General features: G+C 43.2%; 1 protein-coding gene across 4 annotated transcripts in view; it reads right to left on the bottom strand.

Moving 5' to 3' along the window:
• The window catches only part of Numa1 (nuclear mitotic apparatus protein 1), a 74,994-nt gene extending 48,471 nt beyond the window's left edge, over window positions 1–26,523 (bottom strand). For 2 of the 4 annotated variants that reach the window (XM_087558940.1, XM_087558972.1), the window contains exon 1: window positions 26,309–26,523. The gene's annotated coding sequence lies outside the window, so the exon portion shown is untranslated. The remainder of the gene's footprint in view (window positions 1–26,308) is intronic. The other 2 variants (XM_087558915.1, XM_087558947.1) reach the window with 1 other exon arrangement.
• Window positions 26,524–26,649: the final 126 nt, after the last annotated feature.

Below are 26,649 nucleotides of genomic sequence, written 5' to 3'. Positions count from 1 at the left end.
CAGCAGAAGATGGTTCAACACTGCTAAAGAAGTTGGAGGTGTTCCTCCTGGAACAGGGGATGGTACCTACTGCCTTATCCCCACCAGTTCCTCTCTCAGATTTTACTTTACAGGGAACACTTCAAATCTCAATCCCTCCGATATTAAACCGTTAACAGTAGTAGATTATTGAGGACAATCACTTGGGGACTTCCTACACTGTATTTTTTTTTGGCTGGATTTATTTTTAATAACCATGTACAAAAAGAGAAGATGGCTCAGCAGGTGTGCCTGATCTGGGCTGAAGACCTGGGATCCACATGGTAGAAGAGAACTTACTCCCAACAGCTGTTCTCTCTCTCTCTCTCTCTCTCTCTCTCTCTCTCTCTCTCTCTCTCACACACACACACACACACACACACACACACACACACGTGCTTTTTAAAGTGTTTAAAACTTATAATAACCATGTACAATCATCAAGAAATGACTAATGACTTTATATATATTTGCATGAAAGTTCATCTAGAATGACAACTCCTTAAGGACATACCCCAGTTCCCTCTCTATGATCAGCCATAGTCCCTAGCTTACCAAGGCTCATTAAATCTGTTCCACTGAACTACATTTGTATGGAAGCTTTCCAAACACAACCGCTGGCTACTAAAAGAATGTGTGTACTAGCTAGTTTTGTGTGTCAAGCTGGAGTATTAACACAGAAAAAGGAGCCTCAGCTGTAGAAATGCCTTCATGAGATCCAAGTGTAAGGCATTTTCTCAATTAGTGATCAAGGGGGGAGGACCCAGCCCATTGTGGGTGGTACTGTCCCTGGGCTGGGGCTCTTGAGTTCTATAAGACAGCAAGCTGAGCAAGCCAGGGGAAGAAAGCCAGTAAGTAACATCCCTCCATGGCCTCTGCATCAGCTCCTGCTTCCTGACCTGCTTGAGTTCCAGTCCTGACTTCTTTTGGTGATGAACAGCAATGTGGAAGTGTGAGCTGAATAAACCCTTCCCTCCCCACCTGCTTCTCGGTCATGATGTCTGTGCAGGAATAGAAACCCTGACTAAGTGTGCTGAGTAGAGGGAATGAGGTGTTAGTGAGATCCATCCCCAACACTGCAGACGCATTGCTTCTCCCAGGCCTTAGCCTGCTCTCACCATCCCTCTGTAGTCTGCACTTAGCAACTGCTATTAGCAGAAAGGAAGGCTCATATTCAAAGGACTACCACAAATACAAATGCTCTCATTTTATGAAAAGGAATGGCAAAAATAATTAAAGACTGGCACAACCTAAAATTGTATGGGGTGAAAAAAATCCCCATTCAACCTCTGCATTCCCATTAGTTACTGTCAGCCCTGAAACTTCACAAGGAAGACAGAATTGATACTGTATCTTTCCATCTTCCCCTGCTGTAAACACAAGGTAACAGGTTCCAGATGAACAGCCATAGATGGCTTGAAATCTCCTCTGAATTTCCCTGCCAAGTCAGTACAGTTCTAGGCCAGCTAACTTATGGGCTAGCCAGGAAATTTGGCTAGTTTCTTCACTTCTCTTTCTTCTCAGCCAAGAAAGATCACTTGGCTCCTACCCGGTGGTTCTACAAGCCACTCATTACTCCAACAAAACCATGGGGGTGGGGGTGGGGGTGGGGTGGTAGTGGTGGTGGTGGTGGTGAAGAATTCACAATGCAGCTGAAGTTTCAACAGAAGTTGCAGAGAGTGATACTAAGTTAGAAGCATACAGTTGTTCAAAGAGGTCTGGTTACTTCATCTCCCATTGTAGCCAAGAGGCTACAGTACTTGGTATTCATTTTATTATTCTTGTTTAAAATGTCACTGTTATAAGTTTTAATGTATATTATCCTTGTGTTACAGTTTAAAGAAATGACAGGGGAAAGGCTATGATACACTCAGTGGGTGAACACTACCTAGCATGTATGAGGGAGGCTTTTGGTGCAATCCTTAGCAATGAAAAAAGGGAGTTAATTCCCCTGAGGAAGACCAGACCTGGGGTGATTCTAATATAAATAAATACTATTCCAGGCCTCTATAACCTGGCTCCAGTTCTATTTCCTATTATACTTTTGCCCTTACCCAAACTCTCCACCCTGCCAGGTCTGTATTCTAGATGGAATGTCTTGTGTAGAGGAATGGCTCTAGGGTCAGACACAAATGAGCTCTAGATCCAAATTGTTGGTGCTAACATTTACTAGCCAGGTGACCTTAGACAAGTTATTTAATCTCTCTAATTCTCAGATTCATTTTCTCTAAAACAGAGATAAATAACCATAGTGTTCACCTCACTGAGTTAATACGCAGATTAAAACAACAAGTGTTTAGCATCGTGCCTTAGCACTACTTATTACAGTGACAGCAGCATTTACTACACCAGGATATCAAGGGGCAGAGTGAAGACTAGAAGACACTGCATGTGGTTGTTTTAAAGTTCAGGAATTCTAGCCAGGCGGTGGTAGCACATGTCTTTAATCTCAGAACTCAGGAGGCAGAGACAGGTGGATCTCTGTGAGTTCAAGGCCAGCTTGCCCTACAGAGTAAGTTCCATACAGAGAAACCCTGTCTTTAAAAAAAAAAAATGAGGTTCAGGAGTTGGGTGGCTTGCCTACTCAAGCTCGTCTTTTAAGTAGCCTACCGTCCCAACACTATTCTCTATTGCTTTAGAGAAGACAGTCACTGAATAATTGGACAAAGAAACTAGCACAGCACAGAGGAACCTATACATCTATCTTCTCAGAACCATCTTTTTAAGTCAAAACAACCACATAGCTTTAAAAAATAGGGTTGGGGATTTAGCTCAGTGGTAGAGCGCTTGCCTAGGAAGCACAAGGCCCTGGGTTCGGTCCCCAGCTCCAGGGGGGGAAAAAAAAAATAAGAACTGGGGGCTGGGTTTTTAGCTCAGTGGTAGAGCGCTTACCTAGGAAGCGCAAGGCCCTGGGTTCGGTCTCCAGCTCCGGAAAAAAAAAAAAGAACCAAAAAAAAAAAAAAAAAAAAAAAAAAAGAACTGAAGGACTAGAGAGATGGCTTGGTGGTTAAGAGCACTGGCTGCTTTTCTGGAGGACCTAGGTTGAGTTCCCAGCACCCACATGGCAGCTCAGAACTGTATTACTCTAGTTCTAGAAAATTTAATTCCTCTTCTGGTCTCTATGGGCACTAGGCACATACATGACACACATATATGCAGGCAAAATTACCCATACACATAAAATATTATTTTTTAAAGTAGTCACAGCGAGATATGGTGCCATAAACCCTTAATCCTAGCATACAGGAGGCAGAGGCAGGTGCATCTTTTGTGAGTTCAGGCCATCTCGGTCTATATGGAGAGTTCCAGACCACACAGAGATACATAGTGAGGTTGTCTCAAAAAACAAACAAACAAAAAATAGCAAAACTTATCAGAACAAACAAGAAAATAGGAAAGCTTATCAGAAGCAACAAGCATTGAAGAAAAGCATCCCACTAGGGAGATGTTGGTGATAGCTCGGGTAAGAAAGGGGAACTGAAAAGAAAGGCCCAGCAGCATCTGGCTGGAGAGGTGCACTGTTTCAGACACCTGACCTCTAGCTCCCTCTCCAGAGGGCAGTGGCTGGCTAATGAGTCACTGTTGGAAAGCCTAAAGCTTCCTGGGGAGAAAAGTAAAGGGCAAAAGCAACACACAGAGAGGGCCGATTAGTTAAGTCCAAGAGTCCCCACTCAGTTCTCCCTCAAGATGGCCGTTTTACAAAACTAAGAACCTGTTTGCCCTGCTTCAGTGCCACGGAGAGTAAAATGGCTGTGTGTCCCTATAGGCAATATATCGTCCTCGGTATTTGCTTATAAACACAGAATTATGGGAAAGGGGCAAAAGAAACCAAATCAACAGAAATTTGACTATAACTTCCAGAATCTTCCTCCAATCTACAATAGCAGAAAACATGTTATATTTAATGTTGAAAGCACTTAGAGATAAGTTCTGGACAGATCACCTCCTACCAATATGGCTCTGGGGAAATCATTGTCCCTAGTTTGGATCTCTGTAACAAAGAGGATTTGGTTAGAGCCTATCTAAACTGTTCTTCAAATCCCCCAAATTCCCATGATTCTATTTAAAGGACTCACCACCATTCTGGCCACAGAACTGTTTTTGTAAGAATCCCTTCAAAGGGGTTGGGGATTTAGCTCAGCGGTAGAGCACTTGCTTAGCAAGCGCAAGGCCCTGGGTTTGGTCCCCAGCTCTGAAAAAAAGAAAGAAAAAAAAAAAAGAATCCCTACAAAGTATCACTAGTTCAAGGTTCCTTTCCAAAGAACTCTCCCAGAAGCAAGCACTGTATTTGTCATTATTCTGGATCCCATGCCTAAAGAGAGGCATAGGCAGGCTCCATCCATACTGATAAAAAGTGGTCCTTGGAAACAGGTAGCACCAATTTATCTTGGCATATAATAAGAACCTGAAGTTTTTAAAGTAATTTTTAGGAATGGACCTAATTCAGGCATGATAAAAACCTTAAAATTTGAACATACTTCAAAAATTTAAGTAAAGCTATTCTCACACCTCGATTAATTGCAAAAACAAAAACAACAAACAACAAACAGACAAAACCCCTGAGAAATGAGCCTGTGATATCCCAATTCAATACACTAGGAACCCAAGGCGCAGGAGGAAAATCCCTTGCCCTTCAAGAATACCAGGCAAGGTTACAGAGCCAGCACTTAAATTCAAGTTGTCTAATCAGTGCTGTCATATCTCAGGAACAGCCTGAGTCCTTCTGGTCAGTACAGGCCTCTATGTGGATACAAAGCACCTCCACTTCACTGTTTATATTGTTTCTCCTACATGAAACATGAAGATGGCAGTGCAGATGTCACTTTATCCACCTTCAAAGATGCTAAATAAACTGGTTGTGTTGATGCCCTTTTCTGAAGAGAAGGAAAGAAGGATTGATGGAGGGGGGGAGGTGAGGCTGGGAGGAGGGGAGGAAGGAAAAACTTCAGTCAGAATGCATGAATGAATGAATCAGAATGAATGAATGAACAAACGAACGAACGAACAAAAGAACAAATGAAAAGGTGGCTGGCACAATGGTAAGCAAGAGACAGAAACAGACAGCAGATATATACGTAGAGACTAGTCTGTGCAAAACAATATAGACGCTCACTATGATCCTAAGCTGACCTGAATTCCTAATTCCCGTGCCTCAGTCTCCCTAGTGCTAGAATTACAGCATCATAACTAAGACAGACATTTCCCCAGTGTTCTTATCATATAGAGTTGTAGAAGGATGGGACACAAGAGTCCTCTGAGACTCTTGTACCTATTAAGACTTCAGAATGGGGGGTTGGGGATTTAGCTCAGTGGTAGAGCACTTGCCTAGGAAGCGCAAGGCCCTGGGTTCAGTCCCCAGCTCCGAAAAAAAGAACCAAAAAAAAAAAAAAAAAAGACTTCAGAATGGGAAAACAGAAGATACTGATTTAGGGCACCAGTGGGAGATCAGCTCTCCCTATCAGGATGGACTGACAGGGAAAGCATCAACCAGAAGTAACTTCAAAGCTGTATATGTAAAAGCATTAACAGAATGAGGATGGTTTTACCAAAACAACTAAAGAAACAGTATTCTAGGTGGAGGGAAACGGCTATTCTAACTATATAAAGTGTAGACTGAAATGGAAAGAAACAGAGCATAATCCCGAGTGTGGTGGTGCATGATGTAATTTTAGTACTAGGGACACTACAAAAGGACCACTGCTTAAGTTTAAGGCCAGCCTAGGCTACACGTAGAGTTTTAGGCCTGTTTGGGCTACAGAGTAAGCAAGAAACAGGGGAAAGCATCAACAAACATAAGCTCTACAAATTGTAGTCCTAGAACTTCCTAGCCGGGCAGCCATGGACGTGAGTTGGCCGGCTGGGCTCTCATTTCCCCATCTGTAAAATGCAAATGCAAATAACTGTTCTTTCCTGTGCTCTAACTTAACAAGCAGGTGAAATGTCTACTGCAGCACTTGGCGTGGAGATAAACGCTCTCTGCTGCGAGGAGCTGAGGCTCTTCAGAGGAAAGTTTAACCATGTTCTTTTGAGCATGGAAAGTTCCCCTAGTAACCTCCTCAACTTACCCTCCCAATCCCAGCTCAAATGTGACTACTTCACCTAGGTCTCTAATGTAGAAATTATACCAAGGACTACTCTGCATTCTCGAGGCAGCATATTCCTTCCTTTCACAGTAGTCATGGTCTCTACCTACATGTGTTTGTGCCTGACTAATTTCTCTTGCTTCCACCACACATCACCACAACTCATCACTGACCTCTTACAACTCAAAACAGAATCTAGCACACTGTAGGTGCTTGCTAAGATTCCTTTTTTTTTTTAAAGATTTATTTATTATATCTGAGTACACTGGAGTTGTCTTTAGACGCACCAGAGGGGGCATCAGATCACATTACAGATGGTTGTAAGCCACCATGTGGTTGCTGGGATTTGAACTCAGGACCTCTGGAGGAGCAGTCAGTGCTCTTAACCACTGAGCCATCTCTCCAGCCCCCTTGCTAAGATTCCTTAAGCCCAAAAGTTTTCATTTCTTTAATGTCAAACTATTTTGAATATGTACATTTAGTACTTACCATTATTCCCTAAATAATATTATAATTATAGTATTCATGAGTGTTGCAAATCATCTAGAGATGATTTAAAGTATTTAGAAGGATGTTCAAGATTATATACAAATACCATGACATTCTGACCAGTCAGCAGGTGTGTGTGTGTGTGTGTGTGTGTGTGTGTGTGTGTGTGTGCTAGAGAGATGACTCAGTGGTTAAGAGCACTTGCTGCTTTTCCAGAAGTCCCAGTTTGGTTCTCAGTATCACATGGTGTTTCACAGCTGCCTTTAACTCCAGAGAATCCAACTCTCCTGGCCTCTGAGGTACCAGGCATGCACTCAGGCAAAACACTCACATAAAATAAAATTATTTATTTATTTATTTATTTATTTATTTATTTATGCATATATGACTATACTGTAGCTGTTTCAGACAGACCAAAAGTGGATATGGAACCCCATTACAGACAGTGTGAGCCACCATGTGGTTGCTGGAATTGAATTCAGGACCTCTGGAAGAGCAGTCAGTGCTCTTAACTGCTGAGTCATCTCTCCAGTCCAGTGAAAAAACCTTTTAAGTGACTGCAGTATAAACTTTCTCTAAGAAGATGTATTATTTTTTCCATTTTTTTAGGTTTATGTATCAAGCTATACTGTAAAGGCGAGTCCACTTGTCAGACATGGTAGCACACTGTGATCCCTGCACTCGCCAGGCTGAAACAAGATCAAGATCGTATTCAAGGCCAACCTTCTGCTCAAAAATAAATAAATCAATAAATCAAGAAAAATAAACAAAAAGCAAATCCTCTTAAATGAAATCTTTATATAGAGCCCTGGGATACAGATAAAAATAGAAGGTTTATATAAAGATATTTGGAGCTCCGCTTGGTTCTTACAGTTTTTATAGAATGGAGTATAAAAAAAAAAATCACTGTCAGCCCCAAGCAGGAAGTGACACATATCTGAAAGACTTGACAATAAAGAGAGACAACTTGGAGAATTACTTTTGAGACATCTGCAGAGAATTATAAGAATGAGGAAAGCAAAATTCTAGAAATACTTTAAATTTCTAGACTACTGCATGGATATCAAAAACAAAAAAAGGTATGCATATGCCAGAGTAGTAACAACTCCCTTTCACTGAAAACAGTACTAACTCTATCAAACAAATATTAATACTGCCACCCTGACTGAGGAGGTTTTAAAATGTCGAACAACAATCCAATTATCCTGAGATTCATATGTATGATTAACATTCAAATCCAAGTCTGTCATACCTCAAAGTTTATAACTAACTCAGGCAGGTTGCAAGTTCGGTCTGTAGCTGTCTCCTAGCTACAAGTAACTAAGAACTAGTGAAAACCATGTTTGGTTCTAAATCCATATGTCTGGATCCCATTTGAAAGGGTGACAATAATTAGAAGGTCTAGGTGTTGGGGATTTAGCTCAGTGGTAGAGCGCTTGCCTAGGAAGCGCAAGGCCCTGGGTTCGGTCCCCAGCTCCAAAAAAAAAAAAAAAAGAACCAAAAAAAAAATAATAATAATAATTAGAAGGTCTAAGATAAGATGATCACCCTCACTTATTTAAAAGTAAAAGGCTAGTATATTAGTTCACAATTGAAATGTATTCACCTTCCAAAGCCTGTCTCACACAGTTGCAGTAAGTACCTGCATTAAGAGAGGAAACATTTATTTCTGCAGTGGATACATGTAACTGCAGACATTCATGACTGATCCAAGTGCTGAGAACAACTAACTGTCAAATGAAGTCATAAATGGACATGTATATAACCTAGAAGGTTCAAGGGACACTGTAGAAAAGGTAACAGAAACAAAGTCAGAGGGCGGAGTGTGCTAGAATGCAGTCTTTGGGGCATGACATGGCACTGTACTTTAGAACGCATAGCAACTGTGATTACAGAGCAGTGCAAGATTGGGCCTGACAACTTCTTGTCAGGAAACCCCACCCCTCCCTGAGGATCTATAGGCTATAGGATAATAATGGTGAAGGGAGACATTTTCTTAGGTAGGATAGCCACTGGTAAGGTACCCATGTTCCTGAAAGCTATCCGAAGGAAAAATCACTGGGTCATCAAAACAAACAAACAAACAAACAAACACCAACAATAAAGTAGGAGCTAGCTAGCTACAGGATTGTTGGAGTGTTGAGAAGGGCAATACCAAGTAAACATGATCAAAATAGTCATGTACATCTATGAAAATGTCAGGATGAAAACCATTATTACGTATAAATTTATACCAATAAAAAGGAAGGGGGGAGGGAAGGAGGGAGAGAGAGAGGGAGGGAGGGAAGGAAGGAAGGAGGGAGGGTGGAGGGGGGAACTAGACATGGTAGCACATGCCTTTAATCCCAGTACTCAGGAGACAGAAGCAGGCAGATATCCATGAGTTAGTTACATGAGTTCCAGGCCAGCCTACGCTACATAGCGAGACTGTCTCAAAAAGGGATGCAGGGACTTGTGGAGAAATTTCTAATGTCTAAAAATTTCTTTTATAAATTTGTTCCCAGGCTGGAGAGATGGCTCAGTGGTTAAGAGCACCCGACTACTCTTCCAGAGGTCCTGAGTTCAATTCCCAGCAACCACATGGTGGCTCTCAACCATCTGTAAAGAGATCCGATGCCCTCTTCTGGTGTGTCTGAAGACAGCTACAGTGTACTTATATATAATAAATGAATAAATCTTTTTAAAAAAATAAATTTGTTCCCATTTAGGAGTGTTTGCCAGAAAGCTAGTGACCACATGGGTATTACCAATAAAGACAGTATGTGTGGTTACGAGAATAAAGGTCATTTATTTCCTGTCATTTTCAGTCCATATCACATACCACTTGGGATGTACTGCCCTCACCAGAACAATCAATCAGTACTTGTGTATGGCTCTGTACCATTTACTGATCATGTCTTTGCCATTTATAAAGTATTTCAAGTGTTCCTCACCGCAGTTCTGTAAGGAGGTATTATTTTCAGTTTACCAAAGAGAAAGTTGGTCAGAGAAATTAAATACCAGAGTTCAGATAGCAATTAAAGCTCAAGTATGCTAAAGCTCTGAGTTTGAGGCCAGCCTGGTCTACAGAGTGAGATCCAGGACAGCCAGGGATACAGAACTACACAGAGAAACCCTGTCTTTAAAAAAAACCTCAAAACCTATGTGAATTGGGTCATCACACACACACCCACAACACACACACACACACACACACACACACACACACACACACACACACACACACAGTGAGACAGAGTTCAACATCTAATTAGATACAGAATAAAATCAAAATTCCTTAGCATATTTGGAGCTGAAGAGATGGCTCAGTGGTTTAAAGCATTTGTCCCTCCAGAAGACCTGAATTTGATTCCCAGCACCCACAACTGCAGCTCACAATCATCTGTAACTCAGTTCCTGGGCTCCGACATTCTCTCCTGACCTTTGTTAGTCCGTATATATGTTCAGGTCTACATTCATACATAAAAAATAAAATCTAGGGCTGGAGAGATGGCTCAGTGGTTAAGAGCACCAACTGCTCTTCCTGAGGTCCTGAGTTCAAATCCCAGCAACCACATGGTGGCTCACAACCATCTGTAATGGTGTGAAGCTGAAGATAGCTACAGTGTACTTATATATAATAAATAAATAAATCTTTAAAAAAAAATAAAATAAAATAAAATCTAGAAAAAAGTGTTATTCCAGTTCTCTAAGGTCCAGCCTTCTAGTTTCCTGTCCAATCTCATCTCCAGCTAACTCAAGGACCTTTCCCTCAGCATAGCACATATTTCCTAGGTTCTGTATCATTGCCTGGGAATCTACTGAAATGCCCTGTCCTCTACAAACCTTGAGCTCCTATGTATCCTTTATCATTTGACTAAAATGCCTCTCCCTTCAGCTCTCCTAGTCTCTCCCACAATAAGGAACAGTTGTTCTTTCTTCCACGTGGCCACTTACTGCTTGTTCCTCTACATACTCTAGTTCACTCCCCTACAGGAAAGCTAACAATATATGTTTCACCCAAATTAAGATCATAAACGACAAAAAATACTGTTTCACCCCCTTAACACCCGAACAAGGTAGCTGTTAAACAAAAGCTTGCTGGATGGACGACAGATAATTGGCCCCAATTTAGGAAATTCCTTCATTAGGCGGCCAGTGAAGCCAGTCAAATGTTTGTCTAATTGTAAGTCATACATCAAGCATGAATAGGTAGAAAACAATTTTAATGCCAAAAGCTTGCAACTTCAGGGGGCCTTGCAAGCAGAGTGCATTCATTTTCACAATCATGACTAAAGGAAAGGGCACTGAGGCAAAGAGCAGAGATAGGAGACTTGGACTGCACTCTTCCAGCCCAGACTCCTAAACTCACTAAGCAGCCTTGTTTCTTGGGATTATCTGTAGGTTAAAAGGACAGAAAAGCAACTGATTGGGCCACACTGTTTCTCCAGCAACTAGCCCTGCTCTTGGGCATTTAACTTCTAATTGTGGGTCCACAGGGCCTTTTCTCTAAATGAATCCTACTGCACCATTCAAAGAACTCCTTTCTAAAAGGGCTCAGAGTTAATAACAACAGAAAAGAAAGTCTTCCCAAGCCTCGAAGTCACAAAATCCACACTATCTGTTTTGATGGAAGTTGCTCCACCTTCTTTTTTTTTTTCTTTCTTTCTTCTTTTTTTTTTTTTTTTTTTTTTTTTTGGAGCTGGGGACCGAACCCAGGGCCTTGCACTTGCTAGGCAAGCGCTCTACCACTGAGCTAAATCCCCAACCCTGCTCCACCTTCTTTAAACAATAGTTAAGGATCGACTTCTCCCAGCCCCAGCATGCCCTGCAATTGTGTTTCAGGGGAGAAGACCCAGGGGCTGCTTCTCTTTAAACAGCAACTTTGTGCTTAATAATCCATTTGCAGCTGCCAGTAGAAAAGTCACCATAATTTTAGGGGTAAAAAGAAACTCTACGGTTGGGGATTTAGCTCAGTGGTAGAGTGCTTGCCTAGCAAGCACAAGGCCCTGGGTTCGGTCCCCAGCTCCGGAAAAAAAAAAAAAAAAAAAAAAAAAGAAAAAAAGAAATTCTACTGCTCCTCCTCTTCTTCCTCCTCCTCTTCCTCCTCCTCCTCCTCCTCCTCCTTCTCTCTCTCTCTCTCTCTCTCTCTCTCTCTCTCTCTCTCTCTCTCTCACACACACACACCTTTCTGTGACCATCACGTTAACCTTTTAAATCATTTTTAGTAGTTTTTTCTGTCTTGCAAATGAGTAAAGTTCTCCAAAGTCAAGCACGTGCTTGATGCTGGCAACAGTTTCTAGACCTCTATGAAGCTTAAGCAAATATTCTCTACCATCAGACTTCATAGTAGAAAAGTGTGTATACCACAGAACCATCATTCATATTTCAGGATATAAAACCTAAATACTGTGATAGGAAGCCCAAATCATAGCTTATCTAAATAACCATGTGCCTGTCATTCTGACCCTCTTTCACAACCCATCTTCCTGTCAAAGTTTTGTCCTAGTTATTCCAAGAGCTACTAAAGGGATCTCACAATTCCTATAAGGTTTACAGATCAGACAACACAACCAAGTCTAAATTATACACTGCCTTGCAGAATTGTACTTTGTTTCTGTGTGTTTTAGATTCAACTTCCTTAATAAACCACCAAAAATATAATTCTTCCATGTTGATTTAAAAAAAATAGGATCTCGTTTTTGCTATGTAGTTAGATCAGGCTGGCCTCAAACTCAGAGATGCGCCTGCCTCTGCCTCCAAAATGTTGGGACTAAAGGAAGGCATGACGTATACTAGGCTCTAAATTCAATCTCATGTTTTGCTTTGTTTTGCTTTCTGTGATAGTGTCTTACCATAGAGCCTGCAGCCTAGAACTTGCTGTATAATCCAGGCTGGCCTCAAACTCATGATCCTCCTGTTTTAGCCTCCCCAAGTAAAAGGATTACAGCCATGGGTGCAAAAGACATGTTAAGGGGTTGGGGATTTAGCTCAGTGGTAGAGCACTTGCCTAGCAAGCGCAAGGCCCTGGGTTCGGTCCCCAGCTCTGACAAAAAGAAAAGAAAAAAAAAAAAAAAAAAGACATGTTAAGGACATACTGTGTCCACCCTGCCACAGGGCACCAAAAACGTAATAGTCTGAAAAGCAAATATCTCTGGCAAGGCATTGGAAGACATTCAAGTGGTCAGGTAAGTGTGCTGGAATATATGCTGTCTTACTCCTTACCAAACTAACCAGTCCTCAGCTGTAATGAGGCAGAAGAAATCTGCAAGGCTGAGTCACTGGCACTTCCTGAGCTGACTTCAAAGAAACTGACTCTTAAATAGGACAGAAAGACACAGCTGCCAAGAGGAGTCTCAATGCAGGAGCATGCTGTGCACTAATGCCCCCTTTCCTTCTACAACATTAGATCATTCTACTTCTGCCAAGAGATCCCTTATTAGAGGGACTGGCACCCTAACAGGCTATCCATAACCTTGGTTTTCTCTTCCCAATCAATGATAGCCAAGATACTGCCCTTTCCAAGTAGCTCCTCCCCCAGTTTATCAGAGGAAAGGGTGAAAAAAATATTTCCTGAAAACCTCCATTAATCATGGTAAGATCTACAGTACTTTGTACAAGGAAACATGCTTCTCAAACCTACCATGCTTCGACTTTTACTAAAGAGTCAGAATGAGGGGCTTGAAAGAGGGCTCAGCAGTTAAGAGCACTGGATGCTCTGCCAGAGGACCCAGCAGTTCCCAGTACCCACGTGACAGCTCACAGCCATTTGTAAAATTCCATGCCCTTCTGACCAAGGGCACATAGACACTCATGCAGGCAAACCAGCTATACACATAATTTGCCTTTCATTTTTTTATATTCATTTATTTATTATATAAGTACACTGTAGCTGTCTTCAGACACACCAGAAGAAAGCATCACATCCCTTTATGGATAGTTGTGAGCTACCATGTAGTTGCAGGGAATTGAACTCAGGACCTATGGAAGAGCAGTTCAGTGCTCCTAACCACTAAGCCATTTCTCTAGCCCTAATTTTTTGTTAAAAAAAAAAATTCAGAATGAAGATCTATGAAGCCTGCTTGCCTAACTACAGAATTAAACTGTAAGGGAATAATGTTGGCACATGACTTTGATTCAACACTTTAGGGGGGACAGCAAGAGCTCTGTGAGTTGAGGCCACCTTATCTTCACAGCAAGCTCCAGGTTAGACAAGGCTACATAGTAAGAGAAACAACAAGCTTAGAATAATAAAAAGTAAACAGTAAAGGATAAAACAGACATGGTGGCAAATGCCTGTAGTCCCAGCACTTAGAAAGGTGAAGGCAGGAAAATCAGATGAATTCAAGGTCATCTTCAGCTACAGAGTAAGTTCCGGGTCAGCCTGGGCTGCATGAAACCTTATCTTTAATTTCCTAAAACTATAAAAGACAGGCAGTAGCATGCTTTTATATATGATGAGAGGGATATTAAATCAGGTATGGTGGCGCATACATGTAATCCCAGCACCCTGGAGATAGGCTGAAGCAGGATTTTTACATCAAGGCCAGGCTGGGCTACCCTGTAAAACCCTCTTTCAAAACATCTTTTAAAAAGAAAAAAGTTTGCTGTTACCAAAAGAACAAGCACATTTAACAGAATTAAGAGTAAATATATATGTAATTTAGAATAAAAGAACCAATCAAATAAATGAAATATAAAATGAAAGATTCTGTTTAGGTTCATGTGAAAAGGGCTGCCTATAAGAAAAATACTGGGGTTGGGGATTTAGCTCAGTGGTAGAGCGCTTGCCTAGGAAGCGCAAGGCCCTGGGTTCGGTCCCCAGCTCCGAAAAAAAGAACCAAAAAAAAAAAAAAAAGAAAAAAAAGAAAAATACTGCCCATGGTGGAAAGGCTGTCACTTGAACTCTGGATAGGACGGAGCTATCTAAGACATATAGGCAGTCTCTAGAACATGACTCAGTGCACAGTCAAAAGAAGAAGGACCATAGCAGAGGGTCTCAGAAGTACAAGGTGTTGGGGCTGGAGAGAGGGCTCGGCAGTTAAGAGCACTTACTGTTCTTCCAGAGGATCCTGGTTCAATTCCCAGCGCCCATACTATGACTAAACTGCCTACAGCTCCAGTCCCAGGGGATCCAGTGCCGCCTTCTGGCCTCCATAAGCAGTGTGCGAATATGATACACAATAACACGCAGACATTTAAAAAGGACAGAAATAAAACAGGGAAGCACACAAGGTTGGACACAGAGACTATATCCTGTAAGACTAGAGAGAAAACAAAAACAAAGCTAAAGAATGGCAGTTATAGGGCGTCTGATTGTTGTTTAACATGGGAAGGATTCTCTGCACACTATAGATGTTGAAAACAGGGGACCCACCAACATCCATTCCATCATGAATGGGGGTTCATGATGCTGTACCTCTCCCTGAGGAGCTATAGGCAGTGACAGCTGTTGGGGAGAAGGGTCATTTTTCAGTGATGTAGCTACGAACAAAGTGCCCTTGTTCAAGTAAGTAACACCCCCATGTTCACGCAGACAACCCGAACTAAATACAGTGAGTGTCTGTCTGTCTGTGTGTGTGTATCTCTTTTCTGTCTCTCTGCTCTGTCTCTCTGTATATGTGTGTGTTTCTTTGTGTGTATGTATGTGTCTCTCTGTTGTCTCTGTCTCTTTGTGTGTGTCTCTGTGTCTGTCTGTGTATCTCTCTGTGTGTTTGTGTCTGATTGTGTCTCTGTCTCTCTGTATTTGTGTGTCTGTCTCTGTCTTGCTCTCTGTGTGTCTCTGTGTCTCTCTGTCTCTGTCTGTCTCTGTCTCTCATACACATTTCTTCCTCACTGTTGCTTAGTTCTTCTTGATGATAGCAGTTGGTTGCATTGGTCTCAGTTTCTTTTTAAACTTTTAGAACCAACCTTAAAGTGCCCTCTATCAGCTGGGCAGGCTTGAACTAAGACTGGTTTCCCTAGGGACCTCCTAAGAAACCACTGGCAACCAAGCAACATACACTCTCCAGAGAATCTGGGTACAGCTGTTCCATCTCCCTCCAGACTTCTCGAGTCTGATAACTTCCCTCTGTTTGTTTCCTATTCTGGATGAGGAAGCCACTTTATACAGTTAATATACCAAAACTACTTTCCTTAAGATTCCTTTGGCTTGTTAAGCCCTCCAACAAAGGCTCAAAACTATTTCCTTTATTGAGTTCACTCTTAAAATAACTGTCAGTATGGTTTCGGTTTTGCTGACTGCACCAAACTGACACATAGATAAATAAATTGAACTCAAATGAAAGAAAACCTGGTGTGGAGGGCTAAAAAGACCCTGACTCAAAAAGGATCCTGGGGGAGGTCTGCAGTTCAGTGTAGAGACCCTAGATTCAACACCCACTACTACAAAAGCAAGCTAAGAAAGAAAAGGAAACCCTAGAGCAAGGAACCAACTCGAAGTTGCATTGGCGCACAACTTAACAATCTAGTAATGTCAGAAATGTCAGACAGGGTCTAAAGAGATGGCTCGGCAGTTAAGAGTACTCCCTTCAGAGGGCCCAGGCTTGATGCCCAACACCTACACCTACACTGTGGCTCACAATTCTAACGACAGTTCCAGAGGATCTGACGCGATCTTCTCACCTCTTTGGACACCAAGCACAAAAATAGTGCGTGTGTGTGTGTGTGTGTGTGTGTGTGTGTGTGTGTGTGCGCGCAAAATTTCCATATAATTTTTCACTTTGTCTTTACTTTTATTTTCATTTTAGGTCCAAGGGTGTATATATGGATGTATGTGGCTATATGTACATGCATGTACATGTAATGCTCACAGACGCTATCAGACTCCCCTGGAAATGAGTTATAGATGGTTGTGAGCTGTAATATGGGTGCCTGGAGCTCACCCCTCATCCTCTAGAAGATCAGTAAGAGCTTTTGGCCACTGAGCCACCTCTCCCAGCCCCTGACCCTTTTAAATTTTTTAAGTTAAAATTTAAATGAGCTGAAGAGATGGCTCAATGGTTAAGCATTGGCTGATCTTCCAGAGGATCTGGGTTTAATTCCAGCACCACGCGGGAGCCTAAAACTGCTATAACTCCAGTTCAAGGGGATCCGGTGCCTTCTTCTGGACTCCTTGGGCACCAGGCACACATGAGATATACAGACATACATGCAGACAAAACACTGAGATACATCATCAGATAAAATAACTTTTTTTTTTCCCAGAGCTGAGGACCGAACCCAGGGCCTCAGCTAACCACTGAGCTAAATCCCCAACCCCATAAAATAACTTTTAAAAAAGAAATATATGGCACCCTCATAGGTCTAGTTTACTTTTTATAACCTTGACTGGCCTGGCTCTCTCTGTGTAGACCAGGCTGGCCTCGAACTTCGAGCACTTCCTGGAGTTAAAGGTGTGTGTGCCGTCACTCCAGGCCAGCTGCATATCCTGTGCCCACAAAAGTCAGTGAGATCACTGTACAGAGGTTGAGACTCAAACTTTACTACTGGCAGAAAGACAGGAGGAAAAGAATCTGTCCATGGGAAGATAAGGAAACTTCTCTTGCAGATCTAACAAAGTAGGAAGAAAATTCCTTCTACCCATTCAAAATTACAGAGGGGTACAAGAGTGTATTTATAGTTACTGGTCAAATTTACACAATACTTATGGTCTGGAAATTTACAAGTAAATTTAAATTACAAACACTTTGATCTTAGGATGAAAACAACATTGATTCATCCAACAGAAGAAAAAACACAAAGCACAAAAACAGAACAATGTATAGGAAAACATGGATCAAAATCACAGCGAGATAGACTATACTTACGTTAAGAATGGCAAAAACAGGGCTGGTAAGACACTCAGGAGTAATGGCACTTGCAGCCAAGTCTGAGGACTCAAGTTCTATTCCTCAGAATTCACAAGGTAGAAGGGAAGAACCAATGTGCCTTAGTTGTCCTCTAACCTCTACATGTACAGTAACACACAATAAATAAATGAATGAATGACTGGATAGATAAATATATATAAATAAATAAATGGCAGGTTTTTTTTTTTTAAAGAAAGATAGCAGAAACCTAAGATTCTAATACCAAATACTGGCAAGAATATTTAGCAGCCAGCCAGGCTGTGGTGGTACACATCTTTAATTCCAGCACTTGGGAGGCAGAGACAGAAGTATCTCTGAGTTTCAGGACAGCCAAGGCTACACAGAGAAACCCTGTCTGGAAAAAACAAAACAAAAACAAAAGATATTTAGCAAATCATACACTGGATATTTAGTTTTCATACACTACACTATCACTGAAATAACCACCTTGAAAAACGTGATAATTTCTTTAAAAGTTTAATGCACGCACACACACACACACACACACACACACATACACACACACACACACACACACACATATGCCATACTACTCCAAAAAGAAATGTCTATTCAAATATTTGTACGTGAATGATCAAAGAAATCTTAGCCATAACAACCAAAATATGCAGACCCTACATGTCTATCAGCTGGGGAAGGAGCCCAGTGTAACACCTGAGCTCAGCTCCCCGAAACCAACAAGGATAGAGGGAGAAAACACTCGGAAGGTGCCATCTGACCCCATACTCAACTGCAGCACGGGCACCCACACAAACGGATACAAACACTGCAATACATTTCTTTTCTTTTCTTTTTTTTTTTTTTTTCGGAGCTGGGGACTGAACCCAGGGCCTTGTGCTTGCTAGGCAAGCGCTCTACCACTGAGCTAAATCCCCAACCCCCTGCGATACATTTCTGAAAAATGTTTTTAAATTAGATATCAGAGTCAGACTGGCCTATAAAACATGCTCCAGGCCAGCCGGGGCTACAGAGCATTCAGTCTTTAAAAAGAAAGAAAAGTCAAAATATTACAGGAGAAGCCACAAATTTAAAGCTCTAGAAAAACAATCTGTAGAGGCAAAGAGAAGATGGGTGGTTTCCCAAGACCAGTTTAAAAGGAAAGATCTACTATAAAGAAACATGAAGACATTTCTGAGTGTGTAATGTCTTGTATGTGACAGGTTTTCCTAGCTGTCTATCTCTCTCAAAGCTCTTTAACTGAAATGAAGTTTGCCATACATAAATTAGAGATAAATAAGGATGATTTTTAAATTTTATTTATATTTATCATATGTACAATGTTCTGCCTGGATGTATATATGTCTGAGTGAGGGTGTCAGATCCCCTGGAACCGGAATTACAGACCGTTGTGAGCTGCCATGTGGGTTCTCGGAATTGAACCAGGGTCCTTTGGAAGAACAGCCAGTGCTTGCTCTTAACTGCTGAGACGTCTCTCCAGCCTCTATACATGTAAGAGGGCTAGACTTATTGCTCAGTGGTAGAACACTTGTGTCACATATCCTGGGTTCAACTTGTAGCACCGTGAAAACAAGCAAGCAAGCAAACAAGCTCCTGGGAGAGTTAATCCAAACCAGGCCACATATAAGACTCCTGTAAATTATATACTTCTAATCCCTGCACTGTGGAGGCTGAAGCACTAAGATTTCCAGTTCAACACAAACCTGGGTCAAGGAAGAAGACTGTTCCTTTTATTTTAATAAAGGGAAGAAGAATATGAAAACATACGTCAGCAGTTAAAAGCACTTGCTGCTCCTCCATAGGACAGAGTTCAGTCCCCAGCACCCACACTGGGCCGCTCACAACCAACTGTAACTGCAGCCTCAGGTGATCCAGCTCTCTCCTGGCCTCTGCAAGCAATCCACATGAATGCCATATATCTTCACAGATACATATCTACACACAAGTGCTAAGAATAACGCCCTTTTTAAGGTGCCAATAGATGATGCGCCTTTACATATGAACTCACAACCAAACTATAAAATACTTGAGTAACCTATTATGAAAGAATCAGTTATGGAATGTCAGGACACTATCCTAACAAAGTGCAGATAACTGAATGATAAAAACTGCACATTAACTCGATTTAAAGTTATCACAGACATAACTGGAGAGATGGGGTAGAAAGAGCTTAAAAGTGCATCTGCTCCCTAGCACTGCAAAAAGAAAAATAAAGGTGCAGAAAGCAGTCCAACACCGAGATGGACTATTTGCTTTTGGTAATGGTTTCATTCTTGCACACGCTCATTTTGAATCTGAACACTTCTTGAAAAGCTTAGTGTATAGTATGTAAAATCAATGACCTCAGAACCTTCTGGCCATCTGTTCTTACCTATTACACAGATATCAAAACAGCCCTTGCTCAGCTCTGTTTAGGCATCCAAGATAGGGCTGTATCTGCAGCCCAACGATTCTTTTTTTTTTCTTAAGATTTATTCATTTATTATATGAGTACACTGTAGCTGTCTTCAGACACACCAGAAGAGGGCATCGGATCTCTTTACAGGTGGTTGTGAGCCACCATGTGGTTGCTGGGAATTGAACTCAGGACCTCTGGAAGAGCAGTCAGTGCTCTTAACCGCTGAGCCATCTCTCCAGCCCTTCTACAATTCTTAGTTCAAGGCATTCATCCCACTTCCTTATTTCAGAAGTAAAAATAAACTTCCAAAGAGATATTAATGTTTCTTAGTGAACCATCAGGTAAAATCTCAAGCTGAGAAGAGTCAGACTGGCTTTAGACTAAGATTCAGACCTTACAATTAGTCGTCATGTGCTTGAACTTGGACCAATAAAGAATCCTTTGTGCTTCTTCTCTAAAGGAGAAAAATACCACACAGAAACTGAACACATGTACCCACTCCTGTGCCTGAAAGCTTCACTTGATCTGAATACTCATCTTGCACAGACACAGTTAAGATATCCACAGGGCAGAAAGTCTCACTACTCCCTTCCTTACCAGCAAAGTTTCTTGCCCATAACAGAGTTGTGAGAGCAGTAAGACTTGACAAACCCAGAACTTTGGAAACAAAAGACTAAGGCACAAAAAAAGAAAAAAAAAAAAAGATATAAATATGGAGTAGAGCAAGTTAAGTAAATTATGTTTTCAGGAGGCAGTTTCATCCTTCCCCTCCTCCCCACTACCACCAAAAAGAAGGATAATGTTATGCTGAAATTAAAACAAATACCATCACCAAAAAATGAGCTAGACTGCCTAGCATGGAGAGGTCAACCTACTCCATCTTGGGACTGGCCTCATCTTAAAAGAAAAAGAACCTGAGAACTTGACCTGTAGCTGAATCCAAGATGCACCCAAGTACCAGGAAGAACCCCATGGCTTGTCCTTGGCCCATACCCCAGAGTTATTCCCTAGATACTACTTCTTAGCAACAGTCAATCAAGATTAGTCTGATTGTCTCAGCACCCACCTGTCAGCTTACAATAGTCATTCAATTAGATGCTTGCCAGGCTGTAAACCCCCCTCACTTACTCACCATTTCCCATAAAACCTTGTCCTGCTGAGGCTGTTTCACCCATCCTGCTACGTCAGGGTCAGAGGTGAGTGAGCCCCAGTTTGAGCCTGAATAAAAGAGACCCTTGTGTGACTGCATCAGAATCGGTTCCGTGGTGGTTTGGGGGTCTTAAGAACAGATATAACGGGGTTGGGGATTTAGCTCAGTGGTAGAGCGCTTGCCTAGGAAGCGCAAGGCCCTGGGTTCGGTCCCCAGCTCCGAAAAAAAGAACCAAAAAAAAAAAAAAAAAAAGAACAGATATAACATTTTGGTGTATTGGCCGGGAAAGCCTCCACAACTTCCAGGACTACTGACCAGAGGGGTCTTGATACTGGTTATTTCTGAATGTGTTCATGTTTGTGTAGCACCACAGTAATTCTGTCCTAGTCTGCGCAGCACCGTGATAACTTTAGTTCCCGGCGGCACTGGGGTAGCTTTGGTTCCAGGTGTCTGCACAGCATCAGGTCTATGTCATTGTTTGTCCTGGGTCTCTGCACAACGCTGTGGTTACTTTGGTTCTGGGACTTGAGAATTGGCTTTGAATCTGTAATTCCCAGAGGTAGCTAAAGCTGATGCACTGGGAGGTCGAAACCAAGTGGGGCTGGAAGACAGACATTCCAGGCCCCAATCAGGAGACCTTGGGGTCTCTATCTGGGATGCTGGGCGCAGGGAGCAGTGAGTGCCACCTTCTGGTTATTTCTCACTCTCTCCTGACAGACAGGAGAAGAATTTTTCTTGTTTTGGTCATTGTCTTGTCAGGATTATCTACCCTTGAGTTTCTCATTACAGGGTGACTTTGACAAATGCTAACATGGGACAACTGCCTTCCACTCCACTAGAACTGTTTCTTAGCCATTTTAAGGATGTTAAAACTAGGGGGCAGAATCTTTCTGTCATCATTAGGAAGATAAACTAACCACATTTTTGCAAGTCAGAATGGCCAGCCATCAACACTGGCTGGCCCCAGGAGGGATCCTTTGACCTGGGAATGGTCCAAGGGATCAAGAAAGTCATTTTTAAACCCAAACTCGGCCACTCAGAGCAAATACCTTAAGTGGTGGTCTGGCAAGACTTCCTAGAGGACTGGCCTTAACTTGGCTTAAACTTTTTCTGCCCAAACAACGAGCAGAAGTTTTTGCTTGGCTAGCAAAAAGCCCAAGGATATGAGGGAAGAGACACCGGACTACTTCTTCTGCACCATCCCTCTACCTGGTCCTCCAAGGAGGAATGAAGAATATTCTTTCCACCCCCCATCTTCTTCTACCCCTTAGAGGGAACAGCAACCACTGCAGGCAGCTGTCACAGGCAGACCCACCACAGGCATCGAGAGTGGAACGAAGCCACCAGGGGCTGCCTCCTAAGCCTGAGTCTGTTGTCTTGCCCTTGCATGCAGCAGAGCCAGTCGATGATCAAAGAAACCAACCTCATCGCTATTGCCCTTCACCACTGGAAAACTCAGAACTCCCCTTTTCAGATAACCCTTGAGATTTAATTGATCTCTTAGAGACAGTCCTCTTCCCCCACCAGCCCACTTGGCTGATTGCCAACAGCTTTTGCAGATTCAGAAGAGGGACAGAATCCAGACAAAGGCCAGGAAATTGATTCCTGCCCCCACAGGGGAACCCACCAATAACCAAACAACTAGTGATGCTGACTTTCCATTAACCCACCTAGATTGGGACTTTAACACTGTTCAAGGTAAGGGGAGACTCTTGGTGTACCCCCAGGCTCTGCTGGCAGGTCTCAAGGCCGTGTGACAGTCCACTTACCTGGGCAAGGTATATGACATTGGTCAGGAAGACAATGAGAGCCCCGCGGCTTTCTTAGGGAGGGTCATGGAGGCATACCAACAATACACCCCCATGGACCCAGAATCACCAGGAGCAAAAGCAGTGGCAGCTCCAGCCTTTATTAACCAGGCAGCACCATGTATCAAGGGAGAGCTCCAGAGGGTCTGAGAGACCTAGTGACAGTGTGTTTAATGGAAGGGAGGGTACAGAGGAGTAGATGAAGGCAGAGAAACGGAGGGAGGAAAGACAGGTGAAAGGGCAGAGGCAACAGACTCTCAACCTGGCAAAGATCCTGTTGGCGCCACAGCCAAACCAGAAGACCATAGGAACCAGAAACAGATGGCTTCCGGAGAAGGAGGTAAGACCCAATGTGCTTATTGTGAAGAAGAGGGCCACCGGGCCGGGGAATGTCCCAAGGAAAAAAACGCCTATTCAAACCATGGACTTGGAAGATGAAAACGGGGAAAATAGGGAGAACAGGGTTCAGACCCCTCTCCCCGAGCCCAGGGTAACCCTAAAAGTGGAACGAAAACCCACCAGCTTCCTTGTAGATAGTGGAGCTCAACATTCTGTCTTGCTGACGCCTAAAGGTAAAGTCTCTTCAAAGAGATCCTGGGTCCAAGGGGCAACAGCAAGTATACGATACTCATCAACTACCTGAAGAACAGCAGGCTGGGGAGAGGGCAGGATAACTCACTCATTCCTTGTACATGAATGCTCCTATCCCCTCTTGGGGAGAGATTTGTTGACAAAAATGAGGGCACAACTACATCTCTCCCAAGAGCAAGCCAAGCTATTAGATTCAGAGGGAAGCCTATTCATGTCTTGACCACCACTCTGGCTGAAGAGTATTGGTTGTTTGAGCTCCTCCCCACTTCACAGGATGAAATTGCCATTTGGCTAGATTGCTTCCCCAATGCTTGGGCAGAGACAGAAGGAGTCGGGATGGTTAATCATCAGACCCCAATTTGGACTGAGCTCAAGCTGAGGGTGGGCCCTGTACAGGTCCGACAGTACCCCATGCCCGATTGCCAGGGAAGGTATAACCCCTCCCCCATATCAGGAGACTATTAAATGTGGGGATCCTGAGACCATGTCAATTGGCCTGAAACAACCTCCTTGGCACCAAAAAGCCAACGCCTCTTTGCCTATGAATGGCACGATCCAGAGCCTGGGATTAGTGGACAGCTGACTTGGACCCAGCTGCCAAAGGATTTAAGACTTGCCTACCACCTTTGATGAGGCCCACCATGAAGACCTGAGTACAGAACCCAGCACCCTAACATGACTCTTTTGCAGTACATGGGTAACCTCCTGGTGGCAGCAGAGACAAAACAAGAATGCCCGAAGGGAACCCAAGACTCTCCAGTATGTAAAGGAATTATTGGGGTCCGCTGGACTCTGCAGCATATGGTTAGCAGGTTTTGCAGAAATAGCTAAGCCACTATATGAGGCCAAAGGGCCCCTGAGAGCTTTGTGTGAACAGAGAAACATCAGAAAGCCTTCAACGCCTTAAAGAAGGCCTTAATTTCTGCACCAGCCTTGAGGTTGCCTGATGTGACTAAGCCCTTTCATTTCTTCCTGGATGAAAGATCTGGGATAGTAAAAAGGGGCACTGACTCACACTCTTGGGCCCTGGCATCAACCAGGGGCCTAACTCTCAAAGAAATTAGACCTGGTGGTCAGAGGCTGCCCCCTTGCTTACACATCATTGCCATAATGGCCCTCCTGGTCAAGGATGCTGACAAACTGTCATTTGGCCAGAGCCTGACCATCACCATGCCTCATGCTATCGAAGGGTATTTAAACAGCTCTCCCCTGACCCTGGGTGGATGGCTTACCAACACTAGAATGACTCATTATCAATCTCTCCTCTTAAACACCCCACCCCCCCAGTTCAGGTCCCAACCAAGCCAAACCTTGATGGACCACTGTATGACTGCTTGGACATTCTGTTCCACATCCAGGGGACCAGACCAGATCTTCAAGACAGCCCTTTGATGGGTGCAGAGATAACATGGTTCACCAATGGTAGTAGCTTCATTCAAGAGGGACAGAGGTGTACTGCAACATTAGTGGTCTCAAACACTGAGATCATATGGGCAGAGCCACTCCCAACTGGAACATCGGCCCAGAAAGCTGAACTAATAGCTCTAACCAAGGCGTTGGAGCTGGGAAAAGACAAGAAACTTAATATTTACACTGATAGCCTGTATGCCTTTGCTACCACTCATGTCCACGAGGCTATTTATAAGGAGAGAGGCCTTCTGATGACAGAAGACTATCAAAAATACAGAGGAAATCCTCTCCCTACTAAGGGTCATATGGGGGCCTAAACAGTTGGTTATCATCCACTGTCCAGAGCATCAAAACAAAAAAGACGCCATCTCAAAGGGCAACAAGAAAGCAGATCAAACAGCCTAGCAGGTAGCCCTAGAAATTAGGCCCCTCCTGCTCCCTAAACCCATGAGGCCTCACACTCTCCAACTAGCCACATATGCTACAGAGGATGTGATCTGGGCCAGGAATCTACCTATGTCTCAGTGTCATAAGGGGTGGTGGAGGACAGCAGACTGCAAACTAATTGTACCAGAGGAAATGGGTCTGCTTGAATAAGAGACCCTGGTGTGACTGCATCAGAATCCGTTCCTGGTGGTCCTTTGGGGCTTGTAAACAGGTGCCAAAACAAAACAAACCAGAAAAGGAAAAACAAAAACCAAAAAGTTGAGTAAGTTACGCTTCTATTCCCTTAGGCCCAAGAAAATACAACACTCCAAGACATAAAGTAATGGCCATGACATACTCAAATCAGTCATCAGGACAAATATATAGTCACTACCTAGAAGGGCAGACAAATAAGGGAAAAGACCCTAATAATAGATAAGTGCGACTGCAGAGGTAAGCAAAAGAGGTTTCCCAGCTAAGCAAGGCTCTGCACGCCTTTGATCCCAGCACTTGGTAGGCAGAGGCAATTGGATCTCTGAGTTCAAGGCCAGTCTGGTCTACAAAGTGAGTTCCACGACATCCAAGACTAAAAAGAGAAACCTTGTCTTGAAAAACACAAAAACAACAACGACAATACCTTAGATGTGTATTCTTGAAGGTGTTTGCAAAAACACTGTTATCTGATTTGCTTCTCACACCCACGAAGTAGATAAGGCAGGTAAGATCACTGTTTACCTACAAAGTGCATCCCAACACAGTCCCTTCCCATCATTTATGTTCAGTGTTCAACACCCCCCAAATACAGCAAAACTCGAACCAACTGCAATGCAACCCTTACTAAGGTAAACATAAACCTCTGGGTCCCCACCTATAAAACATGAACAAGGTTGTTAGGAAAATTAAAAAGATGATCCTCTATACCAGCAAAACGTCAGAAACACTGGAAGCTAAGAAGATGCCCTGCTGCTATCATTAACAATAAACGAGCACCTGGCGTAACAGGACCCTCAGGGACAATCCTTTGAATATTTCACAGCTCCCGCGACGCTCCGCGATCCTCAGCCACAATCCCATTAACAAGCCCCCAAACAGATCCACCCCCTCGAAAATCGCCTACTCCCACAAACCTGGCCCCCGGTAGGTTCTCCTTTCACCCTCGGTTACGAAGGAGACCTTCCTCTCGCACCGGCGTGATCAAACAGCAGCCACTCTAGGCCTAGCCATCCCGAGAGCACTCAAGCCGCACGCTAGCCAAGGGCCCGTGCCGGTTACCTGGCCGCGCGCGCTGCTCCGCCACGAGCCCGCCGGACCACACCTCACCTCAAGTTGTCTCTCGCACAGTGAAGATACGATTAGTTTAAACTATGATCCCGCCCCCTCTCGCCGCCCTCTCATTGGCCCCACTCGGCTGTTGTTCGCCGGGCACTCTGGCGGACCCGGGAAAAGGAAGTACAAGGGCCACTGTAAA

This window comes from Rattus norvegicus, chromosome 1, assembly GCF_021556685.1.
Source record: "Rattus norvegicus strain SHRSP/BbbUtx chromosome 1, alternate assembly SHRSP_T2T, whole genome shotgun sequence".
In the NCBI taxonomy this organism is placed as follows: domain Eukaryota; kingdom Metazoa; phylum Chordata; class Mammalia; order Rodentia; family Muridae; genus Rattus; species Rattus norvegicus.
This window is presented reverse-complemented; position numbering and strand designations above follow the sequence as displayed.